This window comes from Neovison vison, chromosome 2, assembly GCF_020171115.1.
Source record: "Neovison vison isolate M4711 chromosome 2, ASM_NN_V1, whole genome shotgun sequence".
In the NCBI taxonomy this organism is placed as follows: Eukaryota; Metazoa; Chordata; class Mammalia; order Carnivora; family Mustelidae; genus Neogale; species Neogale vison.
Genome location: NC_058092.1, coordinates 188,512,689 through 188,529,454, shown reverse-complemented (window position 1 = coordinate 188,529,454; position 16,766 = coordinate 188,512,689). Strand labels below are relative to the sequence as shown.

General features: G+C 41.5%; 1 protein-coding gene across 4 annotated transcripts in view; it reads right to left on the bottom strand.

Moving 5' to 3' along the window:
- Positions 1 to 16,766, bottom strand: part of KAT6B (lysine acetyltransferase 6B) — a 187,322-nt gene that overhangs the window by 121,291 nt on the left and 49,265 nt on the right. The window lies entirely within an intron of this gene.

The window sequence follows — 16,766 nt, the reverse complement described above, 5'->3', positions numbered from 1 at the left end:
TTAAAAAAGATTTTATTATTTTACTTATTTATTTGACAGAGAGGGAAAGATCACAAGTAAGCAGAAAGGCAGGCAGAGGGAGAGGGGGAAGCAGGCTCCCTGCTGCGTAGACAGCCTGATATGGGGCTCGATCCCAGGACCCTGAGACCATGACCTGAGCTGAAGACAGAGGCTTAACCCACTGAGCCACCCAGGCACTCCTATTGTCTATTTTTATTAAATACAACTTATTATTGACAAAGAAAAGATCCAGCAAATATACATAAGGCCCTATTGTGTTTTATTGAACAAAAAATTTCACAGTATCTATGCTAGGCTTGGTATGCTTAAAAAGATAATTTAATATGGCAAAAATATCTGCAACTAAATTCTAGTTAATTTCCTATGGAATGTTCAAATTCCAAGAAATAGAACAGTTCCCAAATTTTCAACTTTTGGAAGCAAAACAGCAACATAGATCCCTACTTAGAAGTTCATAGTATTCATTTACTGAATGTAAGCCATGATGGGTTTATTTACATTTTTAGTAAGATGTATTTTTTATAGAAATGCTGAAATCTCTAACTAGTGACTTGTATCATGATGCAAGTTGAAATCATTTAAGGATCAAATCCATCTTGGATGAAGCTCATGGCTAAGACACAAAATAGATGCTCACCCCATCTTCTGTCTTCTTCAGAATGTGAGCAACACGCCCTGTTAGTAGGTAACAGAAGAGACAGAGTCTGCAGGTAGTCATGACTCACTGGCTGCTCCCTGCCCACAGTCCTAATGGAAGTTAAAGGAAATAACCTATTGGGCCAAGGGTGAGAGCTATGGATGCCTGGGGGCTGCCACAGTGGGGAGGGGGCTGCAGCACAATGACTACTAGACTGGGCCACCACACTAAGGGCATAATCTCAGGACTTCTTGGACAGACATGCTTGTCATGTGGAGTGAGGAGGAGAGCAGGAGGGAAGGCTGCCTGGTGTGTGTGCCAGAGCGTCTATGTCTGGACTTGTTTCAAGGGTGGAAAAGGACGCAGTGAAACCGGAAGGTTAGGCTGTGGAATTATAATAAAACATTCAAATACTTAGGAAAAAAGGCTTTTTGAAATCTTAAACCATTAAATTTAAACACCAATAGTTAATAAAATGCAAAGTAATTTGTTCAACAGAACTCCAATACAGCACAATCTTATACCAAATACAAATTCATACTTGAACGATACCATCAAGCAGAATAAACCGTACTAAATGTAAAGTCAATAAATTCTTTCTTGATTGTTCAGCCCCACCACCACCACCAAAGAAGACTACAAGGAATTTAACAGAAGGAAATTAATCATCATAATACTTTGGTTCAATACTGAGCTACAGTGAAATAATTTGGGCATTAGTACAGTTTACTTGAAATAAGATTTAAAGCAGCACATTTAAATGAAGCAGAATTCATTAAGCAACCTCTCAAAAGGATCATTTCCTCTAATTATTGCTTTTAGAACAGAAGACAAAAGCAACCCAATGTAAGTTCATAAAATCCACAATTAGCTGCCAAAATCTTACCAGATAAAATTAGAAGAGAAAGGATACTTAGAAGTACAATTGGTAAAAAGTTCTGTTGTTCCTTTAAAGGCATTTGCTCTTTCTTTCTACCCATAATCATTGAAAGTGGAGAAACACCATGGGCCAGATTATTAGGGTAGGTCCTCAAGAATGAAGGGAGGGTGAGGGAGGAGAAGGCCACGCTGGATGCTGTAGCACCTAACAGTGCTGGAGTGGGAGGAGGGTTATAAAAATCATCATGCTACCTCCAGACAACTGTTCTAACAGGAGCTACACCTAAGAAGCTATGGGAGAAGGAAGTTGTGACTAACTGGTTGAGTGGAAAATCTCCACATGTAAGCCACGTCTTCCAGGGGGAGAATGAGCCTAAAAGACAAGCTAAAACAAGAGGGAAAGTAAGGCATTCCATAGCCTGTGCAAAAGAAACAACAATACATGAAAGAGTCCCAAGGATGAAACAGAGTATTTTAGGGAATCTTGGAGAGATGAGAAGTAGGGGAGAAGACGACAGCATGATGACAGGGTACACTAAGATGGAAAGATGGATGGGAACAAGATTATGGAAGAAAAATGTTTCAAACTATGGAGTTAGTTGAAGCTTTATGCCTTACTCAATAGGGCTTGCTGGGAAGATATTGAAGATATGATCAAAATCTGTCATATTATCTACTAAACTTTTCTGTATTCCAAAGTATTTAATAATTATACTGTTTGAACTGCAAAAAAATATATATATATATATATATATACACACACATATGTGTGTATGTATATATATATAAAGGCATCCTATGAAATGGAAGGAAATATTTTCAAACCATACATCTGATAAGAGGTTAATTAATATCCAGAATAGCTAAAGAAATGCTACAACTCAATAACCAAACAACAATATGATTTTCCAAATGGGAAAAGCACTTGAAAATGGCCAGCATCAACACCAACAGAAACTCAATACCACTAATCGTAGGAGAAACACAAACCAAAATCACAATGGGAAATACCCTCACATCCATCAGGATGGCCTCTACTAAAAGTACAGAAAAGATGAGTGTTGGCAGGGATGTGGAGAAATCAGAACCCTTGTGCACTGCTGGTGGGAAGGTAATTTCCTGTAGCTGTTATGGGAAACAATATAGAGGTTTCTCAAAAAATTAAAAATAGAATTACCATACGATCTAGCAGGTCTACTTCTGGGAATACATCCAAAAGAAATGAAAACAGGATCCTAAAGAGGTATTTGCAACATGTTCATTGCAGCATTACTCATAAGAGCCAAGAGGTGGAAGCGACCTGAACGTCCATTAACAGATGAATGAATAAAAACTGTGGTATGTACATACAGTGGAATATTACTCAGCCTTAAAAGAAGAAGGAAAGCCTGTCATAAGCTACAATATGGATAAACCTTGGGGATACTATTCGAAGTGAAATAAGTCAGTCACAAAAGATGAATTTTACATAATTCCACTTAAATGAAATATCTATGGTAATCAAACCCTTAGAAAGTAGAATGTTAAGGGGCTCCTGGCTCGCTCACTCCATAAAGCATGCAGCTCTTGATCTTGCGATCATGAGTTCGAGCCCCATGTTCAGTGGAGAGATTACTTTTAAATGAAAATATTAATGGGATGCTTGGGTGGCTCAACTGGTTAAGCAACAACTCTTGATTTTGGCTCAGGTCACCATCTCAGGGTCACTAGATGGAGCCCCACGTTGGGCTCTACACTCAGTGTGGAGTGTCCTTAAGATTCTCTTTCCTTCTTCCCTCGCCTCTCCCCACACACACACACATGCTCTCTCTTGCTCTCTCTCTCCTGTCTCTCTCCCTAAAATAAATAAATTTTAAGAAAAAAGTTTAACTTTAAAAATGCCTAAGATCGTAAATTTTATGTCTTGTTTTTCACCACTATAGAACAAACCAACAACAAAAATAAAAAATTACAATTAAAGGTTTCAAAGTTCCAGGCTAATTCGTAATGGGGACATGACCTGTATTAGCTGTATAATGAGTTATCAAATTTACAGTGTTCCACTTACAGGGAAATTTAAACTTTCTCAGATGACACAGTAATTGCTGGCAAGCTGCATGCCTGAAATTTGCAGCGTACAAAATAAATGAAACTGCATGTAATTATAAGACCCAGCTCTAGTCAACTGGTGCTGAGATTGTTCAGACTATGCCTTCGTGGAAGGACTTTTTTTCAGGGTTCAGTAACCTATAACTACTGATTGGTAGCTAGAATTTAAAAAAAGAAATCACGATCTCAAATGAATATAGCCAAATTTTCAGTTATTAAAAAGTCCAATCTAGTCTAAATCAAAACTAGTTTCATCCAGTGTGAAGCTTTTCCCCTCTCTGAGGGGTGTGGGCGTGAGGCGAGGGCAGGGATCCGAGAGTGAGAAGAGGCACGTGTGAGGCAAGTGTGAGGAAAAGAAAACAGAGAGGTCCGTTCACGTGTCTTCGTCCCCTGGCCTGTAGAAGAGCGGCCAGTGGCGGGAGTTCAGATGCAGGCTGTCTCCAGTGTGACTCCTTCACTGGGACCCCCAGGCTGCCTGATGCAGGCAATGAGGCCCTTGGCTCATCTCTTACCACCTCCTCTTAGCCCCTGCCCCTGCAGTTCCCTCACAGCCTCTCTCTGTTGGGGTCCTCCAGCTGGGCTTAGTGGGCAGTTCTTCTACCAGAGTCGGGTCTTTCAAGATGACTCACAGCTGCCCTCCAGGCAGACCTCCTGGCCAGCAGGAAATGTCATGCACTGGCTGGCCTCTCTCCACACACCATCCCACCCCCACCCCCAGGGCAGCTCCAGCCACTCCCATCTCTGTGGGACATCTCCAAACTCCAGGAGATTCACACAACTGTCTCAAAAACTCTTAGGATTCCATTCTAATCTCTTACCAGCTTAGGCCTCTCTCAAATGGACTGCAGGGAGGATATAGAGAGGGAATTCACTTCACCAGGGGAAGAGCACATGTTCTATTCCTAGAAGTTCCTTGTATGAAACCCTTTCTGGTCTCCCTGACACCCGCCTGGGTTATAGGGTGGAGAATATAATAGTTGTTACACGCATATGGCCGCCTCTTACCAAATCCTGCAATGGATGATTGATTCTCTTAAAACAATGTGGGTACTTACCACCTACCGGCAACAGCTCTGGGAGCTGGGTAAAAATTTTAGACAACAGGAAAACTACCATTTAACCTACTGTAGTATATTCATATAGTAATAGGAGAGAAAAACCATAAAGATTCCATCCAACTGTGGTCAGTTATCAGGTGCCCAAGGTATCTTCACGAGGCCTAAAATTCCTCAGGAGACAGTCTGAAATTCAGCTCTATTAAATATTCAAGTAACAGTACAAATAAGCACAGACAACAGCAACACTGCTGAACGCAAACTGCTGGCCGACGGGCAATGTCACCATGCTGCAAGTTGTGATGATGTACGCAAAGGCGGTTAGATCTATCAGTGCAAAATGTACAAAAGTAAACACTGTGTTAACACTGATGTGAGCAACCAAGACCATCCAGGAAAGAAAGCTGGGTAATTTTAGTTAACTCTGCTAACTGTCTCTGCATTTCAGATCATTCTCTCCAGACTCAAACTACAGGGTAAGGGCAGTCAGCAGGCTGAGCCCAAGTAGTGAGCCCACCCCTGACTCCAAGGAGGAAAAGAAAAGGAAACACTCATTTGACCTCAGCTGGCTTGCAAGCAGAAGGCAAAGCCTACCACGGCCCACCAGTGCCCAACCTGTAGTGGACATCTTCCTTCAAGAACCCAGAATGTAAGTCCAAACAACACTAGCAGTGACAACCAGTGTTATTTCTGGCAGTCCACATGACATGCCAGTATCATTTCGTCTAAAAAATAATTTATAAAAGCATATCATCACCACAATCTGCCATCATCCGTCAGAGTCAACAAAAAATGAAAGCTCCCAGAAGGGCTAAGATCATTAATGCAATGCTGATGAAAGGACGCCAGGAGATTATTTAATTTTTTATGTCATATCATGTTAATTGTCATGTTTAAATTTGTAAATTGTTGCTTGTTTAAAAATCCATTTACTAAAATAATAAATAATGTATGTTGTGACATATTAGTGAAATTATTATTTTTTAAAGCATCACAGGCACAGATGAATAACCATTTCAGTGCAATCGCTTGTACCATTCAGGGAAAAACAAGAGGATCTGATTAAGTTACACCATGGCAGAAAAAGCAAGAGTTGCTACCACATTTCCCTACTGCAAACTGACCCTCTACATCTCAGATTCTTAAGGTCAGCTCAGCTCAGCTTAGCAAGACACCTGAGGAGCCAAAGTCAGAACTTGGAGCAGGAGCATCAGCTAACACGGAAGTTGAGCTGGCAATGGAAAGCTGGCCATGTTTAAAAGAAAGGCTGTAAGAATTCCCAGGACAAAAGATTGTCCAAATCGTGCTATGGCAAAGAGAGCAAGGATCATGGCTTTATTCCATAAATCTTTCATATTGAATTTCACCTCTTCATGCAGGACTTAGTTCTTTACTTTCATTGGTAAGGGTAAATACTAGCATCTCCTTTGAAAACAAAGCAGTTATTTGCTAATGATGGCAGGCAGAAAGCAAAACCACAGTATGCAGCACAAAAGTAATTCTGAAGTTCTGCCATTTACATGCAAAAATACCCCCTATATTCTACCAACTTTTAACACAAGATTTAAACCTCTATCACAAACCCTTAGAAAACAAACTTGGAAGTGACTGAAATAAAAGTCAAACCAATGATGTTACAAAAAATACCTGGTAACCAAAAGATTAAACAGAAAACATGAGCCTACTGAGTCAAGGTCAAAGTCCCAAATCTGACATTCTCAGCTCTCTGTGGTCTGGCCATAAGCTACCTTTTTAAATCTTACTTCCTACTGCTTCCCTTTTATATACCTGTTCTATATACCTGTTTGTATGCCTGGACCAAGGAAAACTGCTCACCATTCCTCATATTCTCCTTTTTGCAGCTCTGTTCACAGTGGTGAGCCATTCTTCCCTTCCTCTGCATCCCTCCTTAAAAATCACAGGTCCAAATTCTACCACCCAAATGACATCTTGGCCAAGGCGGCTCCCTGGATTTTACAGGGACTGCATTCTCCTTACTCTGGCTCCCACAGCTCTGCCTGTCGTGTTATAATGAACGACAGTCACCTTTGGTGATAGTGTCACTACTGAATTCTCAGTGTGTATCTTCACAATGCAGCTCTCACTTATGGTGAGACACCCATACCTAGGTTTACACCTGAGGATCCCAGGGTCCAGCCTCCAGAGCAGAGCAAACCCAACCTCTCACTGATGGTATAGGTCATCTCCTACCTGCTTCATTACATGCCTCATTTACTCCTTTCACTCTTCCCACTAAGGCTTAGTTCTCTACCCAGAGAATCGCATTCTCTTTTCAGTGTTGCTGGGTAATGTTCCTTGGTATGACCTATTTTCCGCTTCACCATAGAATTCCTTCATCCAAACAGTGGATGGGATACCACCCACTGCGTTTGCCACAGGGAACCCCCAGGAGGTGGAGGGGTAACCCTGCAGTAATTATCCTGGGTTAACCAGGCACCACCTTGTGAACTGAGGCCTTAAATCTTTTCACACAGACCAAACAGGTTACAATGGGGCAACTGGCCCTATCTCCAGAGTCCTGCTCCCCCTTTTCTTGGACCTCAGTGCACAATTCTCTCCCACAGAATCTTTACAGTTATTTAACTTCTTTATGGAGCTGAACAAGCTCTCAGTCATCTGGGCCTTAAAATTCTCAGATGAGGCAGAGTATCAAATCTAATGGCAGAGGTAGAGAGAAATACCTCAGAGAAGTGAATTCATTTTCACTGTTAAAACAATTTCAGGGATGCCTGGGTGCTCAGTCAGCAGGATGTCCAACTCTTGGTTTCAGTTCAGATCATGACCTCAGGGTCATGAGATCAAGCCCAAGCACTGCATGGGCTCTGTGCTCAGTAGGGAATCTGCTAGAGATTTTCTCTCTCTCCCCCTCTGCCAATGTCCAAATCCCCCCACCCCTGCCTATGCATGTGCTCTCTCTCTTTTTCTCTCTCTCAAGAGATAAGCTCAATCTCAGGACTCCAGGACTGTGACCTGAGGCAAAGGCAGATGCTTAACTGACAGACCACCCAGGCACCCCTAAGTAAATCTTCTTAATTTTTTTTCTCAACTAATACAGATGATACAGATGAAGTCAATCTCTACTGTCATCTACTCACCTCCCATTCCAGGACTTACCTTGAGTTCATTATCAACACATTTATGTATCATCTGCCATTAAATCTAATCTTCTCACTTATAATACACACTATGCTTCACCAAGAAAGAATAAAAGGTTTAACTATTAAACTATGCCACCAATGGTTAGATACACTGATTTCAGAAATTCTAAGATGTGAAAAACATGTTTTAGAATCCATGAACCACCCCTAGAATTCAAATAATTTTGTATGTAGATTTCATATGCACAACACATACAAAATCTATAAAATGCAATACATATAGAAATACATCTAGTTTGGGGCAGGGTTTTTTTGTTTGTTTGTTTTTACATAAATTGTGATAATTTTATCCTTTACTTTCCTCACAAAAATGTATCAGGGAGAGGTTCCCACATCAGTTGCTACAGATCTACCACACTGTTTTAGGTGCTGCATACTATTTCATATGCTAACTGTACCGCTAGGCAGTCAATTTCCATATTTTATCATTACTAACAATGATGGGGTAAGAGTATACACCTGTGTATCATGCTAGATACACATTTACTGAATCAAAGATATGGGGCCTTATTTTCGCAGATACGGCCAAACTGCCCTCCCAAAAAGCCCTGAACAATTTATACATTCCCCAGATGTAAATAATACCCATTTTTCCTCTCTTGTTGCCAAAATAGATTATCAATCTTTTTAATTCCTGTCAATCTAATGGGAGAATAATCATACCTGATTATTTTGTAGAAGGTGCCTTATAGTCAAACTCTTTGTCTATTACACATGGCCTATTTTCTCCCAGTCTTCCATTTGTCTTTTAATTATATTTGCAGTTTTGCTTTTAGTGACAGACATTTCAAATCTTTAAAAAGTCAAATTTACCCATCTCTTCCCATCTGTAGCCAATATTACTTACTTTTGGAAAAATTTTCTTCTTCTAATAGTTAACCCATTCTTTCTAAACACCACTGAAGTTCTGGCCAGGCAGTGTTTGGAGGGTGATGGGATTATACTCCCACAACCCACACGCTGGAAAATTTCCACACAGTTATCCTGAGCCCACCTCTGAAAAGGGCAGGTGCCAGTCAGAGCTGTGCCAGCCTGTGGGCACTATGTCAGGAAGGACTAGCCAGTTCCCTTCCTTAATGTCTGGAGCAGAAGCCTGACCCATTCCAGGCATTGTGTGCCAAACCATTCCAGGCTACATGTGCCAACCGAGTCAGGCTGACATCATGGCCCAAGGCCAGAGACCAAGGACCCAAGCACACAGACAGGCAAGCATCCCTCTATCCATGGCTGAGTTCTGAGACAGGAGTGTCTGGACACCTCGTGTGAAGACTGTCAACCCATCTCCGCATCCTGCCTTGGTCTCAGATGTAACAGACCACCCGAAGAGCTGTATCCCGGACCTGGCAAAAACAAACCCCAGTGCACTCGGTAACTCTGCTGACTCGATCCTGACAGGCCCAGCTGCCAAGACACAAGGGCATGTGACACAAGTCCCCTGTCCCCGGGAGCCAAGGGGGAAAGGCTGGCTCTTCTCCCTCAACATCTGCACCACGAGATCAGATCAGTAATTCCTCTGCGTCCAGCTCACCACTGTTTACACGCTCTCCCTTTCTCACTCCATAACCTACTGCTCCAGCCTGTCTAAGCTTCACCCTTCAGGCCCTCTGACTCACCCAACTGCCAGAAAGAGGGACAGTTAGGTTCCGAGTTCCCTGACTCCAAGCAGCATTCAGCGAGCTCTGGATAGTGGTTCAGTGGGAAACAGGCTGGTAGGAATGCACATCCCTCCACTGTAAGTTCATGATTTCTTTAGCTAAAAACACAGAACTCAGGGAGCAGGCAACGTGGCTGTACAAGAAGGAGCAAATGCGGCCTGTTTTTCTGCGGCTTTTCCTTGGGCCCTGGGTTTCCAACTAAGAGCACAGCCAAGTGAACTCAGGTGGGGTCTTACCAGTTGCAAGGAAAAAAAGGAAAGAAAAGAAAGCTGAATTCTGTGACTTTTAAAAATCTGGCTTGCCTGACAACCTCTATACCTCTGTTTAAGGAGTATTTATCTCCATTAGACACTTCTGGTTGTTGAGCCAAACTCAGATCATCCAGAATTCCTCCTCACCTTGGTGAGGGGGAGACGGGGAGTATGGATGAGCAAAGGTCCATGTTCAATGTCTCTGCCTCCAGCATGCCACGGTCTGGGGAAAGTACATCTCCCAGACATGGGGAAGACCCAAGGGGCCCTACTCACACACATCTGGAGCTCAGCAGAGCTCCTGGAAGCACACACCTGAAGAAATCCCAATCCTGCCTCAACCCTCTCTCGGCTGAAATTAATCTTGCATGTCAGAGTTGATACACAACTTTGTGTTCTGGGATATAAACAGTTCCTCCTTGAGCTGTTAAGCCTCAGCCCTCCTGCAAAGCAATGAAGCCAAATCCTGGTGATAATGCCCCACTTGGCATTCTGCACTCTGGAAGGACAGAGCTCACCCACTGGCCTCTCTAAGCCTCTAAAGGAAAACTCAAATAGAAAGCTCCTCGAAGGGACCACCGAAGAAAGTTCCAGTCACCCTCTAGCCTCCATATTTAGTATACTTCCTTATACACAGGAAATATTTTCCAAATATTTGTTCAATTTTTTATATGGAATTATTTTTGGAACGGATACTTGCCTTCTCAGGAAGTTCACTTCTAATGTATTTAAAGTTCAATAAACTCACATCTTTGTTAAAGAAGCCTCTTCTCATGGCTAACAGCAATACTATCCATTATCAATTTCAAATTTAATGAGCCTCAACTTCTCAACCAAAACCAAGGAAATTTGAAATTCCAGGATACCATTATACTAAATGTAAATTTTTCTACGTGCTCTCAATCCCTGCTATCCAATGTGGTAATCACTAACCACATGTGATTATTTAAATTTTAATTTTAAAGAAAATTTAAAATTTAATTCCTTGGTCTCACTAGCCACATTTTAAGTGCGCCAAAGCCACATGTGCCTATCATACTGAACAGTGTAGATATGTAACATTTCCATCATCCTTTTGCTCTAGATGCATTACAAATCTTAAAAACTCAAAGAATTCTTAGCTTGCAGCCAGTATCAGATCATCAAAGTGCCATAATTAAATTTAAAAATACACTGCTCCTTTAATTAAAACAACAGAAGGAAACACTCTCACTGATGAGTAGAGAGCTTTTATAATAATAGATTAGTCTCATCACAATGAAAAACTTCAATGCAGCAAAATTCTCATCTATCTCTGGTTGCCAAAATTAATATGCTATGCAGAGGGCAATGCATACTTGGGAGTCATGTGAATCCTCTGGACAGATAAGATTTCTGGTTAATGGTCATTTAGGGAGCTAATTTTTATATAACCCTTAAAGTCTTAGGCTTAGAAGAGTGTGCAAACATCTAGGAAATGTTCAACCCAGGGATTTCAAAATGTATGCATACAAAACCAAAACATCTAAGTCTTCTAAGAGCTCAAAATTTGAAGGTAGGAGAAAGGGTGCCATGAACATGTTAAGAAATTATGTAAATTAGAACAAATGAAGCCTCTAGGTGAAGTATCCTTCCTCCCCCCTCCAATAAATACCAACATGCCGGGCGCCTGGGTGGCTCAGTGTGTTAAGCCGCTGCCTTCGGCTCAGGTCATGATCTCAGGGTCCTGGGATAGAGTCCCGCATCGGGCTCTCTGCTCAGCAGGGAGCCTGCTTCCCTCTCTCTCTCTCTCTGCCTGCCTCTATGCCTGCTTGTGATCTCTGTCTGTCGAATAAACAAATAAAATCTTAAAAAAAAAAAAAAATACCAACATGCCTTCGCAGATAAAACACACACATAGGGAGTTAAAGTAAAGGGATATTCTATTTTTTTTATATAGACTTCTAGGACATTGAGACTTCAAGGTAAAAGTCCCAGGCAGCAATGTTACAGCTCTGGAATAAAAAAGATTTTCCCCTACTGTGAAGCAATGAGAGGGATAATAAATGTGCAATGAAAAATAAATCAAAACCCAGATGGATAACGATGTACAGAAGGGGAAGACTGGGGGTAAAACACAAGATAACTTATCCAGGAGTGTCAAGGTATAAAACAATGCACTGGATTCTGAATCGTATACATTTCTGAAGTATTTGTGATGTTCTCCTTGGATTGTCCAGTGAGTTAAGGTTTAATTGCTCAAGGTAACTTACCAGTTCTCACTTGAGATGTGCCCTACCTTAAGGACTAATCCGAAGGGTCACAAACAACTCTACTTCATTTTCAGCTCAGTTCTACGCTAGATCCTAAGGCCTATGACATCCTACTAATGTAAAGGTCAAAGGAAATACATCCCCAAAATATCGCCAGAAGGACAGCTAGAGATTTAAGTGGTGAACGACTGGGAAGTTAATGTCAACTTTTAACTTTCATCTCACCTTTTCCTCTCCACACTATCTCCTGGTCCTCAACCAGTGATCATCCTTTTATACCTGACTCCAGTGTCCTTGAAAAGTTATTTATCATCATGAAATCAAAGTGTACTTTCTCCTTTGGGAACATACATGTTGTATGACAAGACAGGAAATCCTTAGACCATGATGATGGGTAGAATCATATTAGATTCACATAGTGACCTTGAATTTACTGGAAATTTTCAAGTGGTAAAAATTTCATCAAGGTAAGAGAGGAGCAAATGAGAAACATTATCCCCTCCACTTTACACATTCATTATTTCAATTCTGTTGCCAACTGTTTGTAATCTTTTTATAAACTCTCAGGAACTCAAGAGAAAACAGTGTATGAGTCACTCTCCCAAGAGCATATAAATGATGAAAAATATATTAGCATGTGCACACTATCATTCATTGAAATTTTATTTAGCTGTTTTTAATAAAAACCCATATGATCAAAAGTATATTTTAAGCATGTTACAGATTCTAGCATATATTTCTTAAAATTCAGAAGGAAGTATGTGGACCAAATGAGCATTAATACATCAACCTTCAAGAAAGAGGCTTAGAAGGTTTAAAATATTAAAAACAAAATGTTAAGACTTAAAATACTAAAGACAAAATGTTTTAACTAAAATTTATCAGATTTTAAAAATTTCTTCACTGCGACACTAGGGAAGAAATTAACTTTTTAAACAAAGACAATTTTTTAAAGTAAGCAATCTTACAAAATGTTTATCTAACAGAATCCAGGCATTTTGGCTACAAGATCTCTATTGACATACCTAAAAAACCACAAATCATTATGAAATAGGTCTGGAAACATGTGGCCCATGTAGAAAAGGTCTTTAACAAAGAAAGAATTCTTTCTAAATTACATCGGTACTCACAACATACAACCACTGGTTATAGATGCACAGCATTAGTCACATACGAAGTGGTGCCTTTACTAATAAGTGAGTATGTCTGAATAGCACACTTCTCTCCCTCTCTTTTTTTAAAATAAAACTTAGGGGCACCTGGGTGGCTCAGTGGGTTAAGCCGCTGCCTTCGGCTCAGGTCATGATCTCAGGGTCCTGGGATCGAGTCCCGCATCGGGCTCTCTTCTCAGCAGGGAGCCTGCTTCCTCCTCTCTCTCTCTCTCTGCCTGCCTCTCTAATTGTGATCCCTCTCTCTGTCAAATAAATAAATAAAATCTTAAAAAAAAAAAAAAAGATAAAATAAAACTTAATCATCACAGGCTAGAACTGAGAGGCACAAGGACTAGTTCCAAGATACGATGAGAGGATGGCTGCAGAATGAAACTATCGTTAAATATTAATTAAAAGTCAAACATGCAAGAAAATATAAAATATGCATCACAGTTTTTGGATGAGGTTAAGGAAAAGTGTCAGGGAGCGAGGTTCCTATTAACAGTAAGAGAAGTGAGAGGAATCTCTGCTCAAACAGGGAAGGAAGGACAGCAGAGGAGAATCTTGGAGTAAGAGTCAGAACTCTGGGCTCTAACTGAAAAAGAAGGATCCTCCTGACTCCTCGAGGCCCAGCAGCCACATCCAGCCCAGGCCTCAGCTTCAGCTAGAGGGTAGAGAAGAGAAGAAAGGTTCTTTCTGATCCTATTCTTCCAACCAGGTCACCCACAAAGGGTCTTCATTAGGACTGCTTTCAAGGTCAACCTCAGCAGGAAGCCTGGCTTCTGGAGGGCTGCTGATGTCTAATGGTGTACCCCCAGGTGTGTGCTAGCGAGCACATGCCTGAAACACAGGGTTTAACACATATACCTGCCAGAGATAACATACAATTCCTTTCAGTATAATCAGTCAATTAATCGAAAGTATTAGAGAATCAATTCCAGGCTGCTGTGAACAAAACCGCCCTGGAGCTGCGTAACGCTGCAGCCCCAGAACTTCTGGTCAAAATCCCACATGCTCTAAGCAGTAACTTGGGAGTCCTACTTCCAATCTGCTCCATGGATTCAGAACCCTTATTTCTCATTGTAAATTATTTAAAAATTATTTAATAGTTTAATCATGATTTTGTATAGTTTATAATTAAGTTACTATATTATCAAATTATCATGTTTTTTTCAGTCTTTGTAAGCCTAGTGAAGGTGGTTTCCTCCTCAAGAGATGACACACTTAGCGAAGATAACAGGAGAGGACTAAAGTGACCATCATCCTGGTTCTCCTATAGACTGTCCAGGTTATGGCACCAGAAGTCCTGGTTCCAGCAAATTTCTCAGTCCCAGGCAAACCAGGACACCTATCACCCCAGATAAGATCCCAAAGTTGGTAACTATACCAAGATAATATTGTCCTGAGGAGAGTAGATGCTATGTAGACTGATACAAACCCACTCCCACCACCTCCTCCTTTGCATTCTAACCAGAAAAGACTGGAAAGCTAAATTCTTGACCTCCCTGACTACCTGCAGTTAGGGGATGGCCATTAGACTCAGCTCAGAATAATGAAATAAAAGAAGCCCCTGGTGGGAAGGGGACTGCCTCATTTCCTGAGTAAGAACGAAGAGCATCACTAGAAGAAAGCTTTTGCTGTTACCCTTGGTCCATTCCCTCTGTTCCCTGCTGGAACCAAGAAGTGATGCCTAAACACAAAGAAGTTACTTTGTGAGAAGGGCGCCTGGGTGGCTCAGTTGTTTAAGCATCTGCCTTCAGCTCAGGTCATGATCCCAGGAACCTGGGATCCATCCTGCATCAGGCTCCCTGGTCACAGGAGTCTGCTTTTTCCTCTGCCCCTTCCCCTGCTTGTGTTCCCTTCCCTGTCTCTCTCTCAAATAAAATCTTTTTTAAAAAAATATACTTTGTGAAAACCTCTGAGCATGAGAAAAACCTCTATGATAAAGACAGTGAAGCAGAGACATGCAAAGGCCCTGAGGTCTGGATGGAACTGTGGCACAAAAACAGCTGGCTGTGCCAGCCTCGCAGTTCCTCCCACAACTGCTGCAGGAGACAAAGAACTCCCACATATTCAAGCTCTACTGAAGCTCCCCTTTATTTTAGGTGAACATACCCCTAACTTATATTAATTGTGAGACTTAAGAGTCAGCAGGCCACTCCAGGCTTAAAGGTACTCATGGAAAATAAAGAGTAAACTGGTCTCTCTCTCTCCCTCTCTTTTTTTTTTTTTTTTTTAAACAGCAGGTATGTATGTTTTACCAAGGAAAACAAGGGGGGAAAAAGGCTCAGGGATGAATAAGGCCTGGGTCAGACATGGGGTAGGGATGTTTGCTGGGTATACAGCTGGGTAGTCTCGGCCTTTTGGCTAAGATCAAGTGTAAAAGCTGAAAGGTGAATAGTTTGTCTTCCATGGTGAGGAAACAGGTGTGAATGTCAACCGCAAAACAGCCTCTTCAAAATGTCTGGTAGCTTTCGGTTTGAAAATCACCAAATGTTTTCTCTTTTGAAGCTTCAATGGATACTGATCTTTCCCCTTTGCAGATGAGAAGACTGCATCTTCAAGGTAAAGTAAAAGGCCCAAAGACACAGAACTCAAAAGGTGGAGGAGCCAGTATCCAAATTTACCATCAGCCTGAAGACGCCCCCTGCCTCTGGACCTGGGATGTAGGCCACGGTCTAGAAGGCCCTGAAAGGTGCACACTCTGCCTAAATGAGGAGGGAGTATGCGGAGGTGACACAGTGGCACACAAGACTTCACCGTTATTTCTTAAATAAAAAAAAAAAAAGATGGGGCGCCTGGGTGGCTCAGTGGGTTAAAGCCTCTGCCTTCAGCTCCAGACATGATCGCAGAGGGCTAGGATCAAGCCTTGCTTGATGGACTCTCTGCTCAGCGGGGAGCCTGCTTCCTCCTCTCTCTCTGCCTGACTCTCTGCCTACTTGCGATCTCTGTCTGTCAAATAAGTTATCTTTTAAAAAATAAAAAAAATTCAAAAAGAAAAGTTTTTTTAGGCAAGTTTGTACTGTAAAGAGGTTTTATGTAAATATCTATATGCATTAGATAATAAGGTATGTGGCTGAAAGTACATTTCTGTTAAGATATTTACTAATACAGACAGCTAGCTGGTGGCTAGTTAATTCAGTTAGAATGGGCGCCTGGGTGGCTCAGTGGGTTAAGCCGCTGCCTTCGGCTCAGGTCATGATCTCAGGGTCCTGGGATCGAGTCCCGCATCGGGCTCTCTGCTCAGCGGGGAGCCTGCTTCCTCCTCTCTCTCTGCCTGCCTCTCTGCCTACTTGTGATCTCTCTCTGTCAAATAAATAAATAAAATCTTTAAAAAAAAAAAAAAGAATGTGGCAGGAACACCAACATCGTGGGTTCAATCCCTGGGACAGGCCAAAAGAAAAGCAATTTTCATACTTAATAAAAATTAATTAAAAATACATCTACCAATACAATTATTACTTAAAGGGAACAAAGTGAGAAGTAGAACAGCTCAGAATACACAGTAATAACGAACAGGCCCCCTTTCTCTGCTACTCCCTGAATGTCAGTATTCCTGGAGACCAATTCTCTCCTCCGCAACCATCATCCCTCACAGACTCCTGGCTCTCATCCCACA